Consider the following 21,779-nt stretch of genomic DNA (forward strand, 5'->3'; position numbering starts at 1 on the left):
GCTGGTGGGAGTCTGAGGTTGATTTTATTCTTTTCCGGAGACCAAGAAAGCTACATCATCCCCTAAGCTTAAGCAAACGTCAGCCACCCTCTATTTTAGAATCTGAAACTCCTCACCAGGTATTTTGAGTAAACTAAACTTAGGAATCTCACCCTTCCCTCTTTAAAATTCATTCTTCTGTCCCCAGCACACCCACCCTGTAATTAACTCTGTGTCTAGGGGGTGAAGTTGAACCCTTGTGGGAGACATGGAATCCAGCAGAGACACAGATGTCCAGCACCTGCCTTAAGCATTCAGAAGAGTGGCATCCTCCTGTCTCAACCTAGTTGCTATCGGGCAGTCTGTCATCGGTGCCTTGGAGAGCCCTTCATGATCTAGAAATGTGTTGGTTGCTATGCAACTCCAGTTTCTCCTTCAAATGCACATGAAAGCATGGGATAATGGATTGCTTGCCTCGGGTCCTGTGAGTCTGGCCTCCATAATTACCCATCCCAAATAGGGACATGTTGGGTTCTAAAAGCATGGCCTTTGTAGGACAGGTTTGCACTCCACAACCCAGGACCAAATATCACAATCTAAATACCAATGTGCCAAGGAGCCTGCTGTGAGGCTGTTCTGAAGGTCCTGGTTGAGACCGGGGCTTATGTATGTGTATGTTTGTGCAGACCCTGACCCAGCCTTAAAACAGGCCACCATGTTCTTGGGACAAAGTGCACCTCCTACCAGTAAGGTCCCCCAACAGTGAGTGTGTGCCCTCTACCTCAGATCCTGTGGCTTTGGCTTTGTTAATAAGCTTGTAATCTTCGTAATTATCCTCCTATTCTCTCCTTAGCTGTCAGGGTGTAGACTTCTGATTTCTTCTCTGCCTGCCAAATCTGCCAAGAATTCACAGCTAAAATAGACACATCTGAAAGCCTGTGAAGAATTCATGCCAACAGACCCAAGACAAAGCCACATAGCTTCGAAAGGACAGCAGGTGCCATATTTGGCCAGCGAATAAAGACCTTCTCTCTACCTATCCTTACAATGGTAGCCAGAAAGCCACACGGATAAGCATGCCTGTTTATGTACAGTGTGGAAGACAGACAATCATATCCATTAATAACTTCATCCAAGTTATCTGTGGCTGTTGGGAAACATGAGCCAGGAAAGGCAGACACATGGCAAACAGTCTATCTGCCGAAGCCTGACTCCAAATGGGGAAACCGGAGTGTCATTGGTACAGCTGGGGACGGCTGCTGGCTCCTGCCAACCTTCTTCAAGAACTACACTGTGCAGCTGACACTTAACTTGTTTCTTCCCCCTCGTCTCACCCAGCGAAACAACGACAGCTTTCCCCACGCTGTGTGGAAAGGAAGCCCAGAAATAGAATAAGCTGTGTTGCCCGAACTTCATCAGCTCACTCAGTGGCTGTCTGTGCCTCTGTCCTCACATGACCACGAGTATTTCCTTAACTCTGGTGGCATCTGCGGTGTTCCACCAAGGCCTGATACTGGAAGAGTATTTATGGGATGTTGATGGGTTCTCACCAGAGTTAACCACCTCCCTGCAGAGTTCCTGGCTCTGCTACTGCCACCTGAGTCACCTGCAGCCTGACACTCCATTTACTTTGCTGGGATTCTTTCCTAGGAGCCTTTTGCCCAGCATGTGCACTCTTCACAGGGGATAGTTTAAAAGGGGAATTTCGTGCTTTCTGGCTCACAGGTTGCTATGCTTGGCCAAGCTGGCCAAGACGCAAGGCTTGATCTTTCTCTTGGACATGCCTGTCCACAGTATCACAAACCGGACTAAAAGACAAGGTCCCAGAGGGGCCAGCAGGAAATCATCAGGGTCCCACACAGATGTGGGACAGAAGTAGGTCTCTCAGGTCTGACAGATTCCACACATGACTGACCCCTGCATCTGCACAAACACTACCCCTACCTGCCCCAGGGTTGGTACACTAAAGCAAAATCCCTCTATTCCCACACACATCTATGGAGTCAAATTTAATGTTTAGGAAATTATGTGTTCTAATTTCATCTGAGAACTCCATCCCCACAGTAAAATTCTCAATGGCTTGGTTCACAGTCCCCCAGTAAACATTCCAGGAAGCTGCCTTTCAGTTTCTGTGAATCTCAGTATTGCTCATGTACCCTAAGTGGTTTAGATTCTTCTACCATGGTGCTAGCCAGGTGTCCATCACTGTGACAAAATGCCTGAGGGAAACAACTAAAGGGAAGAAAGGTTTGTATGCCTCATGATTTCAGAGATATGTTGGTTCGCTACATTGTTTCTAGGCACAAGTGGGATTGACCATCTGAGGGCCTCTTGACAAAACAAAACCACTCACTCCACAGTGGTTCAGACAGAGAGAACAAGAGCAAGACTTGCAAGACATGAGGGGCTAAGAACAAAGAAATCCCTTTAAAGGTGACTTCTGAGACCCACTTCACCCAACTATGTCCTCCACTAACAGTCATTAAGCTATGAAGTTATCATCAGATTAGTTCATTGATGAGATTAGGCCCTTTGAATCTAATCACCCCTCATACAAACACCAACTGAGGACCAAAGCTTACTCACACGAGACTCGAGGATATTTCACATCTGGAATTTTATGTGAGGCCCTCCAGTTAGCCACCAGTGTGAGTAGGTTCTTGCATCCTACTGCTCTGGGATAGAGTCTCAGGCCTTTGATGGGGAACCTGTATCCTCACCTCTGCTTTTCACTCATTGCTAGAGGTTTACTCCTGGAAATCTATCAGAGGTCCAGGGAAACCTAGTAGACTGCCTGTCAAAGTAGAATTCCCTGGAGGTAAGGTTGGGGGTTGGTTTAGCATGCTGAAGCAGTCTCCTCAGCATTAGGGAATAGGAGTAGGGAGGGCATTTCCTGTTAGGTCAAGGTTGAGTTTAGAGGAGCAAGAATACCAGGAAAAAGTACCCCTCCATGCTGAGAGGCCTAGAATCAGATGGACCACCCTTACCCTTACCCCTTCAGATGCAGAATCTTCCTTTCAAGGACCAATACAAAACAGGTATGATGTCCCTTCTTTACACTTACTTAAAAGGCTTCTGAAAAACCCAAGGCTTTCTAAGCCAAGTTGTCAATATGGCAAAGGTCAGAAGATAATCTGTAATAATGAGTAAGTCCTCATCTCTACCAGCAATGACTCCGTCTAGACATTGGCCTTTCAAAAGAGTACATTGTCTTTCCTCACTAGAAAGGGGTGTGTGTGTGTGTGTGTGTGTGTGTGTGTGTGTAAATAAAAAAGTCTAGAGAGGAATCAGAAAGAGGTTCAATGCTGACTCTGTTACCTACAGCGGTGCTTTCATGTTGGTATTGGCGCCAGAATCCTGAGTCTCCAGTGACCAGTAGCCACTCTAGCCAGCTTCCAGGAGCCAGCCTGGGCTGAAGGCACTAACTCCCAAAGGTAACGAAGAGGTGAGACCTCCTTCACAGAAAATCTCTGTAAAGAAGAAAGAGTATTCTGACTGTCTATGAGAATAGCTGGACCTGAAAGCCAAAAGCCCTTGAAGCACCAACTGCAATGGTTCAAATCTCATCCCAGTCACTCAGCAGCTGAGTGACCTCGAGCAATGACCTACCCTTCAGTATCTTCCCTGTAAATGAGATGATCAATAACACTGTGGTTAGGAGAAAGAGATGAACTTACAAATATAAATCTTACAGATTGGCGTCTGACAGGCTGAAGCGTTGGTGAGCCGGTGCCGCAACGGTAGAGTAAAACCAAGTACCGAAGTAAACAGAATGGTATAATGCCATCCCTGTTGTTTATGAACATTTTAAGTCCATGTGGAAATGCTTGTGCTTAATTGTTATATTTAAAAAGTAAGAATTAAATTGTTTGTATGCCATTCTGAACTGTGTTTCAAAATGACAACTTGGAATTAGAGCAGCAAAGGCCTAATTGGTACTCTTTGGTGGATTATGAAAGACTTCAATCATCCCTAATGTTTCTCTATATGCATTTACTGTCACAGTCTTGTATTTGATGCAAAGGACAATGTTTATCTTAATATTTTTGAACAATTCCGGTGTCTGCGGTGGATGTTTCAGTCACAGCGCCTCAAAAAGGGCTGTCCAGCCAATTTGGATGCAGTGCATGTCAACAGAAGGTAAAGTCGGCTTCCGGAAGAAACGCAGTCCTTTGTCAGCAGTGGTTTCCTCCAGCCGATACCCACACAGGTTACAAATGCTGCTCCCTTTTCTGGGTGTTTCTCCGGAGCTGCATTCTGCTGCTCTTTTGAGGGTACCCCCTCACAGAAAACAGTGGCTGCTTGGATTGTCACCTACCTGATCCCCAGCCATTCAGCATCTGTTCACCCAAATGTTTAACTGTAATGACAAGTGTGCCTAATGCCCAAAAGGATAGGCAGGCCTACGTTTCTGCTTCAGCACAATCCCCCTCAATAGAAAAGGTGGTTGGAATACCAAGATCTGAGCCTCTGGCAAGCTTCCCCATCCAGACCTTGAATTTTCTGGAACATTTCCAAAGAAAGTGGTTTCCACCTTGACTCTCAGCTTTGAAGCTTATCACCAGCTTCTGGAAATTGGAATATTCCCCCCATTTTTTTGAGATTAGATTTCTGTCCAACAATGTGGGCTGTTATGAGTAATTTGGGGTCCAATCGATAAACTTGGAGCTTCAGTTTCCACACCAAAGCAGCTACCTGAACAGCCGTTAACAGAGACATAAATGCTTGGCCACAGCATCATCAGGAGTATACTATATGGAACTAGAACCAAAGCAATGGACATGGTACAACACCTCAGTTGAACTAACTCCTTTTTCTCCTGTTTATTCCTTTAGCCAGTGGTTCTCAACCTTCATAGTGCTGTGGCCCTTTATCACAGCTCCTCATGTCATGGTGACCCCTGCAACTGTAAAATTATTTGTTGCTACTTCCTAACTGTGATTTTGCTACTGTTCTGAATTGTAATATAAACATCTGATGTGAAGGACATCCAAATTGTGACACTCTCTAGGGGGTTATAACCTACAGGTTGAGAACCACTGTTTTAGAGGCATCAAACTCGCCCAGTATTACAAATAGGAGAGGTTTGTCCAGCCCTAGCAGCCCTATCCATCATACAGCAATAAATCCAGATGCATTCACTACGGCCAGGCACCACGGTGACTCCTTAAACCTAGTAGCACATTAGACCCGCACACTACTCTGAGAGGCAGGAGAGTTTCCTCATCCTTGTCTCCTAGATGAGAAAGGTGAGGCTTAGAGAAGCAACGTAACTTTCCAACTTCACACAGAGGCAGAGCTCAATCCTTGGACTCAGGATTCACCACTCAGTCGTTGGGTTTGGGGGTTTGGTCTAATCCTTCACGCATGCGTCCCACGGGGAGACAACCAATAAGGATTTCTGAGAGCTATAGTACCTCCCCCTGGCCCAGGCTGTCTGCTCTCTCATTCCAGAAGCACATTTGATCCACAGGCCATTCATTCCCTTGCCAGCAGAGGATGCGCCCCATGTGTGCCTTCCTCAGTGGTAACTGGAGGGAGAGTGTTATAAAAGGCATAAAATGCCCTTTGAAGATAAGCCATACTTACAGCCAACAGATGCAACCAAGTGACTGGAGACAGCACGAGCTGCCCATGTAAAAGGCATTGGCGCTTCTGGACTAATCAGTGTCATGGGCAGCAGCACCGTGTGGCTACTTTTTAGGCCTATAAGGGGCAAAGCATGGACTATAAAAGGATTTTACACAACCAGAGACACGACAACCCACAACTGATTGGCCTCTGGGTTTCGCTGTATTCCTCTCCCACAAGGATCCCTCCACTACCCTCCAGGTATCCTGAGTTTGCATTCACTACCTTCTGGTGCTCCAGAGTGTCCCTCCACTCCCCAGCGACAGACCCTCCAGTGTGTATCTCCCACCACTCTCTGACCCCTGCAGTACCCCTTCCCCACCCTCTGATGCACTCCAAAGTATCCCTCCCCCACCCTCTGATGAGCTCCACAGTACCCCTCCCCCTCCTTCTACTGGGCCCTGAGTATTTCTAAGGTTCTTTCTTTGACTCATTGAGAATCTTAGAAAAAGAGTGCCTTTCCTGGGAAAAAAACCAGCTGCAACTTAGGTCCATGTATGAGCCTATGCCCATGTGTGAGCTTATGCCCATGTATGAGCCTATGCCCATGTGTGAGCCTATGCCCATGTGTGAGCCTATGCCCATGTGTGAGCCTATGCCCATGTGTGAGCCTATGCCCATGTGTGAGCCTATGCCCATGTGTGAGCCTATGCCCATGTGTGAGCCTATGCCCATGTGTGAGCTTATGCCCATGTATGAGCCTATGCCCATGTATGAGCCTATGCCCATGTGTGAGCCTATACCCATGTGTGAGCCTATGCCCATGTGTGAGCCTATGCCCATGTGTGAGCCTATGCCCATGTGTGAGCCTATGCCCATGTGTGAGCCTATGCCCATGTGTGAGCCTATGCCCATGTGTGAGCCTATGCCCATGTGTGAGCCTATGCCCATGTGTGAGTCTATGCCCATGTGTGAGCCTATGCCCATGTATGAGCTCCCGGGGATGCTCTCAGACAACAAAGAATCAGAGGCACTAATAATGTCACTTCCAGTGTATGGCCTGCTGCACATTATCTATGTGTGTCACAGAGAGACATTTCAGCAGCCCAGTGTGGGATGTGACATCTTCTCCTTGTAGAGAGAGGATGTGCATCAGAGATTGCTCACCCAGGGGTGGAACTGAAAGCTGAAGTGTGGGGTATCTGCCTGGGAGTGTGAAGTGAGGCTGGTCTGGATCTGTAGAATGCTCTCAGGACAGAGGAGGGCAAGGACCCCAGGATCATAAACAGATAGTGGGACTTTACAGACATGGTTTTGAAAACTGCCTGTACAGGAGGAAGTGGTAGGAAATTCCCCACTTCTGAGAATTTGCTGGAGAAAGGATGCATAATAAGGCCCAATCACCCGGACCCTACTCCATACAGTATGTTCTGAGGTGTGCTGCAGCCTTTCTGACCTTCCACTTGCTTAGGAAACTGGAGACCGCAGCCACCATTCTGAAATATTTGGGCAAAGAGTAAAGAAAAGCTATATCTGTAGTGCTTGGTAAACACTAAAGGGCCCCAGGCATGGGGTGATTATTATTGTATATAACACAATCCAGAGATGGAGGAGAGACAGAATGACTTACAGTAGCATAATTGTATCACCACAAGTAGATTATTAAACCTTGGGTGTGAAGTCTAGCTGCTTCTAGAGACCATGAGCTTTATGGGTTTCAGAAAAGCCTCAGCTTGAAAAAGAGTCCTGTCCATCCTCATCCCCAGAGAAAGATTTCAGTGCCACGGCTCAGCTTCCAGTAGTTTGATGGCTAGAGAACAGGTCACAGCCAGCCTCCTGCTGTGAAGGCCACACAGTCAGGATAAGGAGTGAATCACAATACTGAAGGGGTCTGGGATTGAGAGCTAGAAGAAGAAACTGTTCTTTTGTCTCAAACTGTGTTTGCCATGAGATACCAGGGGTCCTTTCAGAGGCAAACTCAAGAACAATGTTACTGTAACAGATTGGTCACTTATGGAGGGATCTTTTCATCCATGTTGCAAAGTTGTGTCCTTTCATTAAATGAGAGATTGTATCAGTGTGTGTGTGTGTGTGTGTGTGTGTGTGTGTGTGTGTGTGTGTGTGTGTGTGTGTAAGGGGGGCGGCATGCAAATGCCCTTGGGTCTGGGAATTTATATGTAAATGTGAGAGTGAGGCCCATAAGACAACCTTGGTGTCATTCTCAGTAGCAGTCTACCTTGTGTGTCTGAAGCAGGGTCTCTCACTGGTCTGGAACTCCCCAAATAGACTGTATAGCTGCAAACCCCTGGGATCTAGCTGACTCCATGCCCCCAACATTGGAAGAAGAAGCAGTTGTCACTATGCCTATATTCTTCCACATGGGTGTAGTGTCCCAAACTCAGAAAATTTACAAGACTGAGCCACATCCTCAGTCCCAGCACCAATCTTTAAACTCCACATTCACTCAGGGTCTCTTTAGGAAATACGATATAATCCAGTTTTTTTTGCTCTCTGTGACTATAACATGTGCCTGAGGTGGTTAGCTGAAAAAGAGAGAGACAGACAGAAAGACAGACAGAGACAGATACAGGGATAGAAACAGACAGAGAGAAAAACAGAAGAGAAAGAGATAAAGAGAGAGAGAAGAGAGACTGAGAGAGATAGGCAAATACAGAGACAAACAGAGAAACAGAGAGAAACAGAGAGAGAGAAGAAAGAAAGAGACAGACAGAGAAAAGAGAGAAATTGAGAGATAGACAGAGACAAACAGAGAGACAAAGAGGAGAGAGACAGAGACAAAAAGAGGGTTACCATAGAGGTTCCAGTCAATGATTTGTGCAAGCTCATTGCTTTTGGACCTCTACCAGGAAGGTCACATCACAACAGGGTCATTTGCCAAAGCTACTCACCAAATGACTTGGAAGCAAATCAGAGAAGGGGGAGGCATGCCCCAAATGACCATAGTACCCCACTTCTAAAGATTCTACTACTTTCTTTATTTTTAATGATTTATTTATTAATTATGTATGCAGCATTCTGCCTGCATGCATTCTGTAGGCCAGAAGAGGGCACCAGGTCTCATTACTGATGGCTGCAAGCCACCATGTGATTGCTGAGAATTGAACTCAGGACCTCTGGAAGAGCAGATAGTACTCTTAACCTCTGAGTCATCTCTCCAGCCCCTCACCTACTTTCTATCACCCGATAGGATCTAAGCTCTTAACACACGAACTTTTGAGAAACATTCCAGATCCACAGCACAGCAGTCAGTACAGGCTACCAGAGTGTTCTTAGCATATTGCGGACCTGCCTAATGAAGCAGCAGGCTGACTAGACCACCCTCTTATACTGGCACTTATTACAGAGATTCCGTAAGGCCAGAGCATGATGTTTGCCATGTGGAACCTCAAATGACAAGAAGGTAGGGTGTTGTCGCACATAACAGATATGATCTGTCCAACCTCAGTGACATGTGGGGGGGACACTTACTGAAAGCTATAAAAATTCAGAGGATAGCAAGTTCACAAAGATATTCATGATAACAAAAGCCTAGAAGAGACCAGTGAGAACTCACTTGGCCTCTTAGAGCAAATGGCCTGTGACCATCTTGGTGTTTAAAGGAGTTTTTCTTCTGTCCCTTGAATGCTCCAATGCCGGGCTCAGCAACAGGAAGTTTCAGTGCCTGCAAGGGCATTTTGTTCAATGCAGCCTTGAATTTTGGACTTGAGCATAGCTGTGGAAATATAGTTCTTCAGCTCTTCCCATTGCAAAGCCTTTTCTGCTCTTGGCAGAAATGCTTCCACGCTGGTTCATTTTCATAGCATTAGTCCATCAAAGTAAGCTCCATCAGTACCTTATTAACCACAGCTTGCACGTGAAGAATTGAGGTCTGAAGACCACACAAGACTCCTGAGCAGAGGTAGACATTGGACCCCAGGCTTCCTAAACATGCCCAGGCCAGCGATCTATCTGTCATGGGCCAAACTGGGAGGCTGGGGAGTTTGTCAAGTGTCCGTAGGCCTTTGAAAGAGAAGGCTTACAACAGTACAATGTATAACGTTAACTAGGGGTGTCCCAAAGGGGGCATCTCCATCAGAAGCTTCCTTAAGAAGAAGTTCTAAAACATGTAGGAAGTTCTACGCAGGCAACTATCACAAGGTACAGAAATCAGAACTACATGGTCATGCATGCATCTCTTGCCCTAAACAGAGACCCAGGCATAATGAGTTGTTTCCAAGGGCCATGTGTAGCTGACACAAGTCTGTCATCCCAGAATTAGACTGACTGAAGCAGGAGAATGATAAGTTCCAGGCTAGCCTGGGCTACATGGAGTGTTCCAAAATAACTTGGACAACATAGCAACAACATGTCTAAAAACAAAGGAACTCCTTGAACACACAGGAAATTGGAATGTAGAGCTGGCCCTAATGCTGCCTCACTCTTAAATGTAAACAAGATTTAACTCTAACTGAATCTGCCTGCTAGGTAAGGAATTGGTGCTAATGTCCAGAAGTGATGGTTCAGAAACAAGCAGCATTGCTGAGTGTCTACTAAGTGCTGGACAGTGATATGTGCATGTTGACATTTAACAGTCACAGTACTCCATAATAAGGGGACAACTTTGCTCTCTCAATGGGGGGGGGGCTTCACGAAGAACACTAAGAACATTCCACGAGCAGCACAAGCCCATACTTTGTATAGCTTTGTTCTAAGCTGAGAAAAGAGAGCAGGCAAGATTTTGATCAGAATGTACTCCTGGCTATGGTTCTCTGCAGTAGGGCTAACTGTGTGATGTGTGTAGCCCAGACAAAAGAAAATGTGTTGTGTGTGTGTTTGTTTCTGGGGAGCTGTGAGAAAACATCTATTCACCTCCTGATAGGGCACTGACAACAGATCCAAGAAAACAGTCCCACCCAAGTCTAGCCTAATGAACCAATGTGTTCACTGAGGTAACTTTCAGGAGCCCTAGGGCTGAAAGGGAGCTGCATCTCCCAAAAGACCACCTCAGCAAGGGCAACAGCTTATAAAAGATGTACCCAAGGAGCTTCCAGCTCAACTTGGAGGTGGTTACATTTATACAACTTTGAGGTGTGACCTATGAATCTTGTTAAGTTTCAGGAGCTTTCTAAAACTTGTGTGTTTCATTTATCTCCAGAGCTTTGGGGAGGCAGTGATGTGTTAACTTGGCCACAATATCTATATAAAATACAAGACCCCTTGTTCAAAAAACACTAAATGTTTTAAAACAGTGATACCATGGAGCATTAAAATAAAGATGGAGAACTTTTGTTCTTTTGTTGTTGCTGCTGTTGTGTGACTCTACTCTGCACTGACTGCATGGCTTTGAAATTGACACTATGTCACAGAATCCAAGGGAATGTGAACAACTGAGAAGCCAAGAGTCTCAAAATGAGGAACCAGCCTGGAAATACAGAACTAATGCCAAAGCCATATCGTTTATAAGAACCTTACACCATACCACAAGCTTATTCCTTGTGCATGTACAGACAATAGACACATGTGCATGTGCATACACACACACACACACACACACACACACACACACAGCCTGGGGAAAACTTAGAGATTAGGACTGATAAAAATTACATAGCAAGGCTCTGGGGGCAATTGTAATCCCTTTTCTAATCTCAAGAAGATTCGAAATAGCATCCTGGTGACACAGCGAATGAGAGAACATCACCCCTATTGCAGCTGTCACTTGTATCTGCAATCGGGTGACTTACAGAGATTAGCCACGTCCCAGAATTACTGCTCCCATTTTGCATGGTTCTGTGCGTGCTCTTCTTAAGGGGGAATTGCTCAGTCTGAGCTTCTCCTTTTCTGGAAGCTTAGGAAGATCCGTGCTGCCACCTAGTGCTCAGAATGCAGCCGCAGGCACTAAGGGCCTGGTGGGCCACCCTCCGCTCTACCCAGAAGGGCCCCATCAGTAAAGCTGTCCCTGAACTCTGGCCAGCTTGTGAAGTCTGTGGGAAAGAAAGCTCATTCTTATTTCCCTAAGTAAGAAGCACGTGGCAAACTCCTAGACTCTGGGCTCAGTGCCCTTTGGAGGAAGGCAACACGGAGTAAGTACAGAGGAAGAAAAAAATCACACAAAGGTTAGAGTCTGCTCCCTTTGATAAGCCCCAAGTGTTAGTCCCTTAGGAACTTCCATATGCTAAATTTATTTTGAAAAGCCACAGGCAAGTCAGGGCCTTAGAACCAAGATATCCCTTTTTTTAAATAAGAAAATGAAACCTCCCAGTCAAGCAGGCTGTCTAGCATCTTACTCTGAAAAGACTCCTGGTCTCCTACAGCATGGCTCAGTCTGCAAGGATCTAACACTGAGCCCTGTGCCCCTTGTCTCCTGGGCCCCTCCTGGAGATGAAAAGAGGAAGGTACAGACAGTGAGAGTTAAGTGCACGACGCAGTAAACTCTAGTGCCCTTACATCACACAGCTGGACAGAGATACTACCAAAGAACCAAGTCCCTGATTTTCCCACTGATATGCATGGGGTGGGGGACAGTAGTTCCACCCCTCCTACTAGAGAAAAACAGGCTAGAGACTTGGTTACATAGCCAAGATCATGCCGGGAGAAATCCCAGAGGGTGCTTAGTCCGTCCCCTGCTCCCTGGCATAAGAGGAAAATGTGCTTGGCTATCTTGCTAATAGGGGACTAATTCTGTTCTGTACCTTGTAGTCCAGACTTCTGTTGACTTAGGATGCAGGAGACACTATCCTGCCAACTGGACTTTCGTTATCCCCCTTCTATGATATTCCCGTTTGGTAGTTCAGTTTTATCTCTATTCTGACCAGGACTCTACTACTTTTTCTACTGAGCATTGGCAACCGCATTTTAAGACAAGCCCCATGTGATTCAGTTTCAAACAGGGATCTTGGAATGTTGTGGCACAAATGTGCCTTTGTGAGCAGCCCAGCTCCTTGCCGAGCTTTCTTCCTCCTTGGAAGGCTGTCTGAACTTGCTGAGGCAGCTTGTATTCTCTCAGCAACACAGCACACCAAACAGAAAGGTTGTGAGCAAGTGTGTGAGGCCGTACTTGGGTAAGGACCAGTCCTCCCTGCCACAGGCTAGCAGTTTGGAATCCCACAAAGCAGTTTGACTGTGAACGGCTTCCGCAGGCTTGTGTGTTGAATGCTTAAACCCCATCTGCTGGCGATATTTGGGGAGGCTTTGGCAACTTTAGAAAGTAGGGGCTCACTGGAGGAAGTAAGTCATTGAAGGTGTGCCTTCTAAATTTGTAGATGGTCCCTTCCTCAGTCTGATTTCTGCTTGCCATGACATATCCAAGATCATCCTCCACACACTCCTCTGCCTTGATGTTCCGCCTCACAAAAGGGTCCAGGTGCACACAGACAAATGACCACAGATGGGATGAAACCCCTGAAAATCTGAGCCAAAAGAAATTCTCCTACCCAGCTAAGTTGTTTCTAGATGGTGTTTGGTCCTAGCAAAAATATAAGCAATGTGGCCACCTTGGGAGATACCATGGGGACCTGACGATATATGAGAAAATACAAACAAAACCAGACAGGACTCCCCACCCAAAGCCTCCCAGGTCTCCACACTTGGTTAAACAATTATCTAAGGAGAGTTGAGCTCAGAAAACACAGGGACAACAGGATAGCCCTTTTGTGCTCAGTTATGTCCCAAGGCCCTAAATATCATCTTTGTAGACCGGCCAACATCATCATCAAAGAATGTGGATCTAGGATCCTCCTGAGGCCTAAGCAGGTACCCCCATCACGCCAAGGACCTCACTACCACTTCAAGGGAGTGGAGGGGGTGGTTGTGGTAGCTCAGCATAAGGGTATGTGTCCAAATGCTGACACTTAAGAACTGGGCTTCAGTGTGGAAGGCTAGCCTGCCTGAAGCTCTACATACAGAAGGCAACAAACATACAAACCCCCACCACTGAGGAAAAGTATCCTCAGATGTATGCAGAAGCTTCTAGAATTCCACCCTTGCCTTTGCCCATTCAAAGCATGTGGCAGCTGTAGTTATGTGAAGGCTAGCTGCTGAGTGGCAGGAATAGAGAGGTGAGCAAAGTAAACACAGACTCCTGAGTTTAAAGGAGAATGTTCTAACAGCTAAAAAGCGTTCTGAGAGCAAAGTTCAAGCAGCTTAATTCTTACAGAGGACTCAATCAGTCTTCTAGTGGCCCAGAACATTCTAAACTTGACTGTGGTCTGAGAAGACTTGTCCCTGAACCAGACCCCTCCCCAACTCTCTTCTGCCTCTCTACCAAATAACCCCATTATGGGAAGTAGGCTTTGTTCGAATTATTGCTTGTTTAATTTTTTTCAAGATAGGGCCTCACCCTGGAGCTCACTGAGTCTTCGAACTCCATTTTCCTGCCTCTGCTTTCCAGGGAGTGCTTGTGAAAGGAACAGCACCAGACCAGGCCTGAAAATATGCTGATTCTATTTGCCATGATCGCTGACAAAAATGTTACCAAAAATGTTTAGTATCACAGTTTCACAAGGCTGGGAATAAGGCAGTGCTGTGTGACTTCTTGAGACTTCAAGTGAGACTCCTAGGCTGTTTCTTTTCCCATCAGCAGTGTAGCCCCTTCAAGTCTCTGGGACTCTGCCCCTCTTTCACACAAAGGCCAGGATGACCACACTGTATGGGAATCTCTAGTTTAACCACATATGTGAAGTCTTTAAGTCATGTGGCCTCAAATAGTCTCAGGTTGAGGAAGTGGGATGCCCATATTTTGGAGAAAGGATTCTAATCTATTCTGTGTCAATTTTTTTGTTGTGTTTCTGCTTATTACAGAAAAACTGGAAAATGCTAAAAGGATTAAATCATAAAAGTTGTCATGTTCTTCTTTAAGTAGAAAATCCAGCTAAGTATCCTCTGCTGCGCTCTCCTGGCTTTGCAGTAGAAGCTGTTCGTCCTCTCCCCACAGATGCAGTTCGGCACCTTGGCATTTAAAGACTGAGTTCATCTATCCTGTTATCCTCCGTAGGCTCCTCCTAACACAACACCAATACTCTACTGATACATTTTCTCATCCATATTTGTTTATTTGCCTGATATTTCCTGACACTGGTCTCAATTTTACAGTAATCCTCCTGCCTCAGCTTCCAAGGTCTGGGATTACAGGCCTTCACTACCATACCTTTCCGGTTAGGGTTATGAATCCATCTTGAGTGTGATCTCTTAGTGACACTTGCTCAGACAGAAGGATCATCCCACACGGGGTTAATATCAGGCCTTAATAGCAACAGCTTTGTGTGGCTGTGTCCAGAGCCTTGGCAGCAATCAGTAATCAGGGTTGTGAGTCAGGCCTTAATTCACTGGCTTTTAAAGCAGATGGAGTAGCTTTCAGAGCAAGGTCCTTGGCTTCTTCCTGTTCTGCTGAGATGCTAGGACTCACCTCCTGCTGTCTTGTTAAAATTGTTTAGTTAGGTTTCCCCTGTTCTTTAGAACTGAGATTCTAAGTGATAGAGCCTAGCCCCAGGAAAGTCTTAGCCTACAGGTTCTACAATAGCCTTATCCCAGGTGCATCTGGGAGCAAGGGTCAGGAGTTTAGAAGGAAGAGTAGGCACTGACACAGACCCCTGGTACTCAGCCTACTTCCCAGGGAAGTGCTGGTCCACACTGGCCTTGCCTTGAGGCATAGCTGTGGACTTCCTCAAAGAGGACTGCACACCGAGTCTGGGCAGGTGTGGGGCAGCCAGGCTGCTCAGGAGGAGACTTTGATTACCAGTCAGAACACAAAAGACTAGAATTGAAAGTGGCTGAAAACGTGGACCTGGGGCTTTTCCTGGAGTAGAGATGCCTCCTTCTCTCTGGTCTGCAATATAAGTAGGACAGAGGGGCAGGGGGTTCCCTTACAAAAGGTGCAGCTCAAAGCAGGAAAGGAAAGCAGCCTGCCTTTCTGTCCACTGACTCTAGAAACCTTTGCACCCTTATGCTGCACTTTCCTCTGTCCATCTGTCCAGTGGGCCACCCTCTGCACCTGTTCAAGTGTCTGGTTGTCACAACCCAACTTGTGTTCTCCCTTCTTGCAAACCTTTCCTCAAAACTTTTCCCACCTTTCAACTGTTCCATCTTTCTCTCTCAACTCTAGCCACCCACCAACATTCTGCCCGTAGCTTTGATACATGACAGACTTGAATTCACACTGATTCTTCGGCCCAATTCTTCTGTACCTTTGCCAACTGATTTACCAGTTGTAAGCCTCAGTTTTCCTCATCTGGAAGATGGAAAGCATGTAAGCTCACATGGAATGCATAAGCACATAAGGGTGTCACTTTTCAAACTGATGAAGATAACATGGCATGGTGGTTGTGGTCACTGGTTAAACCTTAACACAAGGCGAGATCATGACCATCAATGGGGGGACATATACAAACAATGGGGGAATATATACAAACAATGGGGGGACATATACAAAGTCTTTTTAGCATCCCAGAAAGAAAAGAGGCTGTGTCCACCAGAGATGATCAGGAAAAAAATGACCGAAGAACAAGCAGTAAGCTGCCTGAAGAAGTAAAGGTCCAATGGGTGAAGTTATGGGAAGGAACAGTGGGGGGAAGGGATTACTGAGAGCTAAGAGCAAATGATGGGAAAGCAGTCTGTGTCCAGAGAAAAGAATAACAATATTAGAAGTAGGTCCTTTGTCTTTTTTTTATTTTCATGGCTCTTAGCATGAGCTGAAGTGATTTAGAATTGTCTCTGAAAGTTGAGCATAAAGACTGTGCACAGCACAGCGTCAAGGGTGTTTCCTGATCGGTAAGAAAGGTGATGCAGTTGCCCTGTTGAAAGAGCAGCTTCAGTTCCTGGGACAATAAAATGGACACAAACTGTTTGTTGACTGGACTTGAGAAAGAAGATGGAACTTGAGACCCGGAGTGTGGTGCCATTGCCTGAGGAAATAGAAACCTTTGGGGAACACTACCTATAAACTGGAGCAGTCAGGCTGTGGAAGCATCCATGCTGAGGAAATTAGATAAGGGTTCTGGTGATAGAACTGTTGGTGACCCAAGATAAAACGTAAGAGTCTCCCCACCTAAAGTAGATCATCATATTGTGTGGACAGGTTAAATTTCTAAAGAGCTATAATAAAGGCCAACAGTGAATTTTAAGTGAAGTCTACAATGTGAGAGAGTGGGAATGAAAGCATGACTACATGTTATGTGCTGTGATCTCTGAGATTTCCTTTGTGTCTCCAGTTGGCATCATTCTACAAGGTCTAACATGAGTCTCACAGATAAGTGATTCTGTAAATGATACAGTGCTGGGCATGATGCTGAGAGCATTCTGTGTCCCCTCCCTAGGTGTAACTATTTATCACTTTCAATTTATGAATGAGTGTCCCCAGAGAAGATATAAACAAACATCTACTTACTCCAGATAAGGACCCTAGGACAGACCAAATAACTGATACTACCAACATTTAACTTGTTGAATCAATATGCTTATTGGAGTTGTGGGGTTACTGATAAGGGGTTACTTACAAAAGCAGGGACATGCCTGGAAAGTCTACCCTACCGTGGGTAATAACTCACAAGGCTGGAAGCCTTGGGGCTCTCTAAATGACTGGTAGGTAGCTTGAAGAATCTTCTCAGCATTTTTTTTTTTTTACTGCTTTTATAATTTTGGGGAAGGGACCTTTTGGATCTGACCAGCTTCAGGGACATCCTGAGAATTAAAGAGTTGTTTACTTCCCAAGTCTCAATGGCTTCCTTCTCTCCCCTCTCTTCCTTCTCCCTTCTCTTCTCACCCCTCTCTCTGCTTCTCTCTCGAAGGAATCATTTCTCATTCACATCCAATTACTATCAAACTTGAGCTCCTCAGACACTCTGTCCCTGAGAACAAGTTTGTTGGCAGGTGTGCTTTACACATGATTCCGAGGTATTTCCAGTGTAACCCACTGATAGTTCTAGAACCTTCTTTACAAAGGTGAAAGAGAATCCACAGTGCTATTGCTATTTCGTTGCTCACTGAATAAATTCTGAAAGTGTTTAATTATTAGATTTTAGGCCTCATGGTAAGTTCAGTGATAATTATAGGATGTCTTTCTTTATTTTAATTCCAAATAATTAAATCCCAAACACATTGGATCGTTATGATTATAATTAGCATAAAGGTGTCTTATATTTGAAACCAAAGTTTGGCTTCTCATTGAACTTCCTTTGCACCTTATTCAAGGAGTATGCTTTGAAAAGAAGCATATGTTAATTTTTCTACTGCTGCTTTAAAGCAAATTTTTAAGGAACATTTTCTGCAGGAAGGTTTTCCATTCCAGTACCAGCAGGGAGAAGCGAGTTCCCAGCTGCAGGCCTACTTGACTTTCTGGTTGTCATTTGTCATCCTGGTGTGCAAAGAGAGCCAGAAAACCAGGGGGAAAGGTGAAAAGGTACAGCAGGAAAGAATATGGAGAAACCAAGGGAGAGGACCCGTAAGTGACGTAATTCCTGTCCTACACCCTCTGTGTGTCCTGCCATCTGGGAGTAAAGCTGAGTCTGTCTGTACTCAAGGTTAATGATGGAAATGTGCTGGTGCTGGGGAGAGGCCTCTCCTGAGCTGAGCTATACACAGACTAGACAACTGGTATGTCCATAAAATAAGACCTCTAACCAAGGCTTGGAAGGACTGAGAGCTTGGGGGGCAGGGGCTGGCAACGAGAATTAATTGAGAGGAAAAGTTCTGTCCTGTCAGTGTGCTGATGAGGCTGTTGAAAGTCCCAGCCAGCATGGGAGGTTCCTGCTTTTGATGCCCATCACCCCACTTAGGGACTGGGAAGAGATAATTGTGGAGTTCTGAGATTGCCAGAAGGAATTACGGGAGACAGTACAGAAAGAACGGGAAACACACATCTTTAAAATTAATAAACAACCCAAATCCACATGCCTTCCCTGCCCAGTCCACAGAGGACAGCCCTGGCTTATAGAAAAGCCTTTGAAGGTGAGGTTGGTGAAGGTCTAGGAGGAAGGCGGTTGAAAAGCTATAAAGAGAAGGGCAGGGAGCACTCTGGATGCCTGGAGAAATGTCACACATTAGCCTGGCTGCCTGCTGGAGGGAAAGGGAACCAGACAATAGCAGAGGGAACATGTCGCATCTTGTGTTCATTCCTGTGGTTAAAACAAGTCTGTACGGCCACGGGGAAAATTCCATTCTTCTCAGACCTTAACTCCCTGCCTGCCTGAGCCGAGCAGCCCCTAAAGAGTTGGAACTGCAATGCACAAAGGATGGATTCCTCCTGCCTTAGCCTCTCCCCAGTTGGCATCCTCACGTCTTGAGAATTCTCTCCCCTTCTTTGAGCGGCCTGGTTAGCACTTTGAAGCAGCACAGATTAAAACAGAGTTTGGGGTTGGAGATAGGAACAAACCCTCTGCAACCTGCAGCCGTCACAAACCATAACCATGCGTGTCATCAGAGACATACCCCCGATCCGGTGCCTTCTTTCTACATCCTGAACTTGTCCCAGAGCTAGCTAGTGCTTGGTGAGGTTGGGGAGAGTCTCTGAGAAAGGCAGCGGACAATCTTCAAAAGCCTGGAAGGCCCGAGAGAGCAGAAACAGAAGATTGCACATGCTCCTGCTGCCGTGAGCAAACATGTAGCATGCTGTATGTCATGGCCACCAAACATGACCTTTTTCTCTTCTCTTGGCTTTTCAGAATCTAGCTGATAAGTGGGCTGCAGCTGGAACCGGCCCAGTCAAGTATCGTTTCTCCAAACCCAGTCCCCAGGCTTGCCCTTTTTTCATCCTTCCTAGGCAAGATTTAGGTCACCTGGCTCTGTTGAATCTCCTACTGGAAGAGAGTGAATGACAATAATTGTCCTGGGAAGCTGAAAAAAAAAGTTCCTTTCCTTAAACCACAGCTTTGACCCCCAATTCAGGGACATCTGGGGCTGGGACAGAGAGCCCCCTAGCGATTAGAACAGGTAACAGTCGACATTCAAGATTATAGAAGAGAAGCAAGTATGGAAATCTGTGACACTTGGCAGAGATTATAACTTTACAGGCAAATTGAGAAGCTTGGGTCTCACATGTGTTCTGTGCTTAGCCACAAGGTCTTGCCAGTCTTAAACCCCATGTGCTCAGTCATACTTAAATATTTAAAGAGCCACCCAGAGAGAGCTTTGAACAGCGAGTGGTGGTCTTTCTTTCTTTTCCTTTTAATGGTGAGTAAAAATTGAGACAGGATTTTGACATACAGCTCAGGCTAGATTTGAACACCACACCACTCCTGTTTCCACCTCTGGGGAGAGAAGTTTAGATTACAGGTATACTTGACCATGCCCAGCTATGCTGGTCAGTTTTAAGAATCAGTTCTCCAAGTGAAAAACAACTTTGCTACTTTGTTTAGTGGCCAGTTCCCACGGTGTAAATGTTTCTAGATGGCTGGTTTTAAGAAATCCCAGAAAGAGGAGATAAGAAGAAATGCAGTCAGCTGCTGCCGGGTGGAAGTGTCTGACGTACCGTATAGCTATTGTGTTTAGTAGACAGACAAGTTGGCTTGATGGTAGCAGGAAGAAAACATTAACCAAGACTCTGAGAGGAAAGCATTTTCATGGAGCAGGGAAACTGGCTGCGTGGATAAGTACAGAACCACACACACCAGGCATCCAGCCCTCCTGGTTCTGCTTCGGAAAGCCTGCAAAAACATTGAAGATAACCAAGACCTATCCTGTCCTTCCATGAAGAAGAATCTGTGGCAGGCAAGAGTGGAGCAATTTAGACAGGCTTGGCCTCAAGTTGCTCCTTTCCATAGGTGTAAATTCCCCCATGCCATTAGGCTAAGTTTTTAAGCAATTCTCTTCCAAAAAAATTCAATTATTAGATAGGAAAAGTTAGGGCTGGAGGGATAGCAATCAATAGTATTGATCTGGCAATCATGAAGATCTGGGCTTGGTCCCCAGAACATACACAAAAGAGCCAGGCACAGTGTACGCTTGTAACCCTGGCTCAGGGGAGGCAGAAACAGGCTAATCCCTGGAGCTTGCTGACTGGCTAGTATAGCATGAGAGAGTTCTGGGTCAGTGAAAGACTGAGTTCACAAAACCAAGGCAAAGAGCTCCTGAAGACATCCAAGAGTCATTTTCTCTGTTTCTGTCTCTGTTTCTCTTCCTCTCTGTCTCTCTGTCTCTCTCTCTCTCTCTCTCTCTCTCTCTCTCTCTCTCTATCTATCTATCTATCTATCTATCTCACACGAACACACACAATCAATCAAACAAACAAACAAAAAGGCAATCAGACTTCCTAGAATTCTGTAAGTACCCATATAGGACATGTGACCACTAGACTGGAGGACAGTAGGCAGAGGAGTCAGGGCACAAAGCTATGAGCTTAGTTTAGCTATTAGGTTATTTACCAGGGATACAATAGCTTTTCCTGCAGAGCAGATACAAACCTACAAGTCCACAAGGTTCCATATAACGAGCCGTTACTTGCTGGCAGGGAGTAAACTCTGTCTGAGAAGGAGAAAAGTACATCCCCATGAGAAGAATCCCTGCAGTAATTTTCTAGGCTGAAGGACTACGGATGCATCTCTTCAACAAATGTAATGGGACGGCAGAGGCTTTAGAGCCAAGGGAGCTGCAGCTCCTGCCTGTAATTCATGATCCCTGAGACAATTATGAGCACTGAAAAGGCGTAAGTCAGGAACACCAAGAAGCCAGATTTGGGGAAATAACACATTACATTTAAACATCCATATATATTTAATCTGTGTTTAATAATGCAAGGAACACATTAGTCAAGGCTTAGGCAGATTACACATTCGCGTTAGTTACAGAGCAGCCTGGCCCTCTGAAGTTCCCCAGCCTGGGAGCTATATGAAGGAAAACTTCTGAAGGAAACTATGAGCATGTCATTGCAAACCCAGGCACTGCAGAAATGTGAATGGGGGGGGGGGGGGCTGCAGAGGTCACCACAAAGTCAGCTGGTGGCAGATGAGTGAGCTGAAAATGAGCAAGGAATGTCTCTGCACATAGTCCCTCACTTTGCCACCTCTGCCAGCTGGATCTGGACACAGCTGGTCACCTGGAGGGGCAGAGGAGCAAAGTAACCATTGCAGATGCTGTGTTATCTCAGCTCCGCTCCTCTGTCCTTGAGCTGTCTCTCTAGCTCAACAGATGGAGAATGGTTGCAGAGACCCCTGGGGAACCTCAGGACAAGTCTCCAGGAGGCAATGTCCATGCTCCAAGGCTCTTGCCACCAGTCACAGCCACGAAAGAGGTGCATGCAGTCC

The sequence above is a fragment of the Micromys minutus genome (assembly GCF_963924665.1).
Source record: "Micromys minutus genome assembly, chromosome: 1".
In the NCBI taxonomy this organism is placed as follows: domain Eukaryota; kingdom Metazoa; phylum Chordata; class Mammalia; order Rodentia; family Muridae; genus Micromys; species Micromys minutus.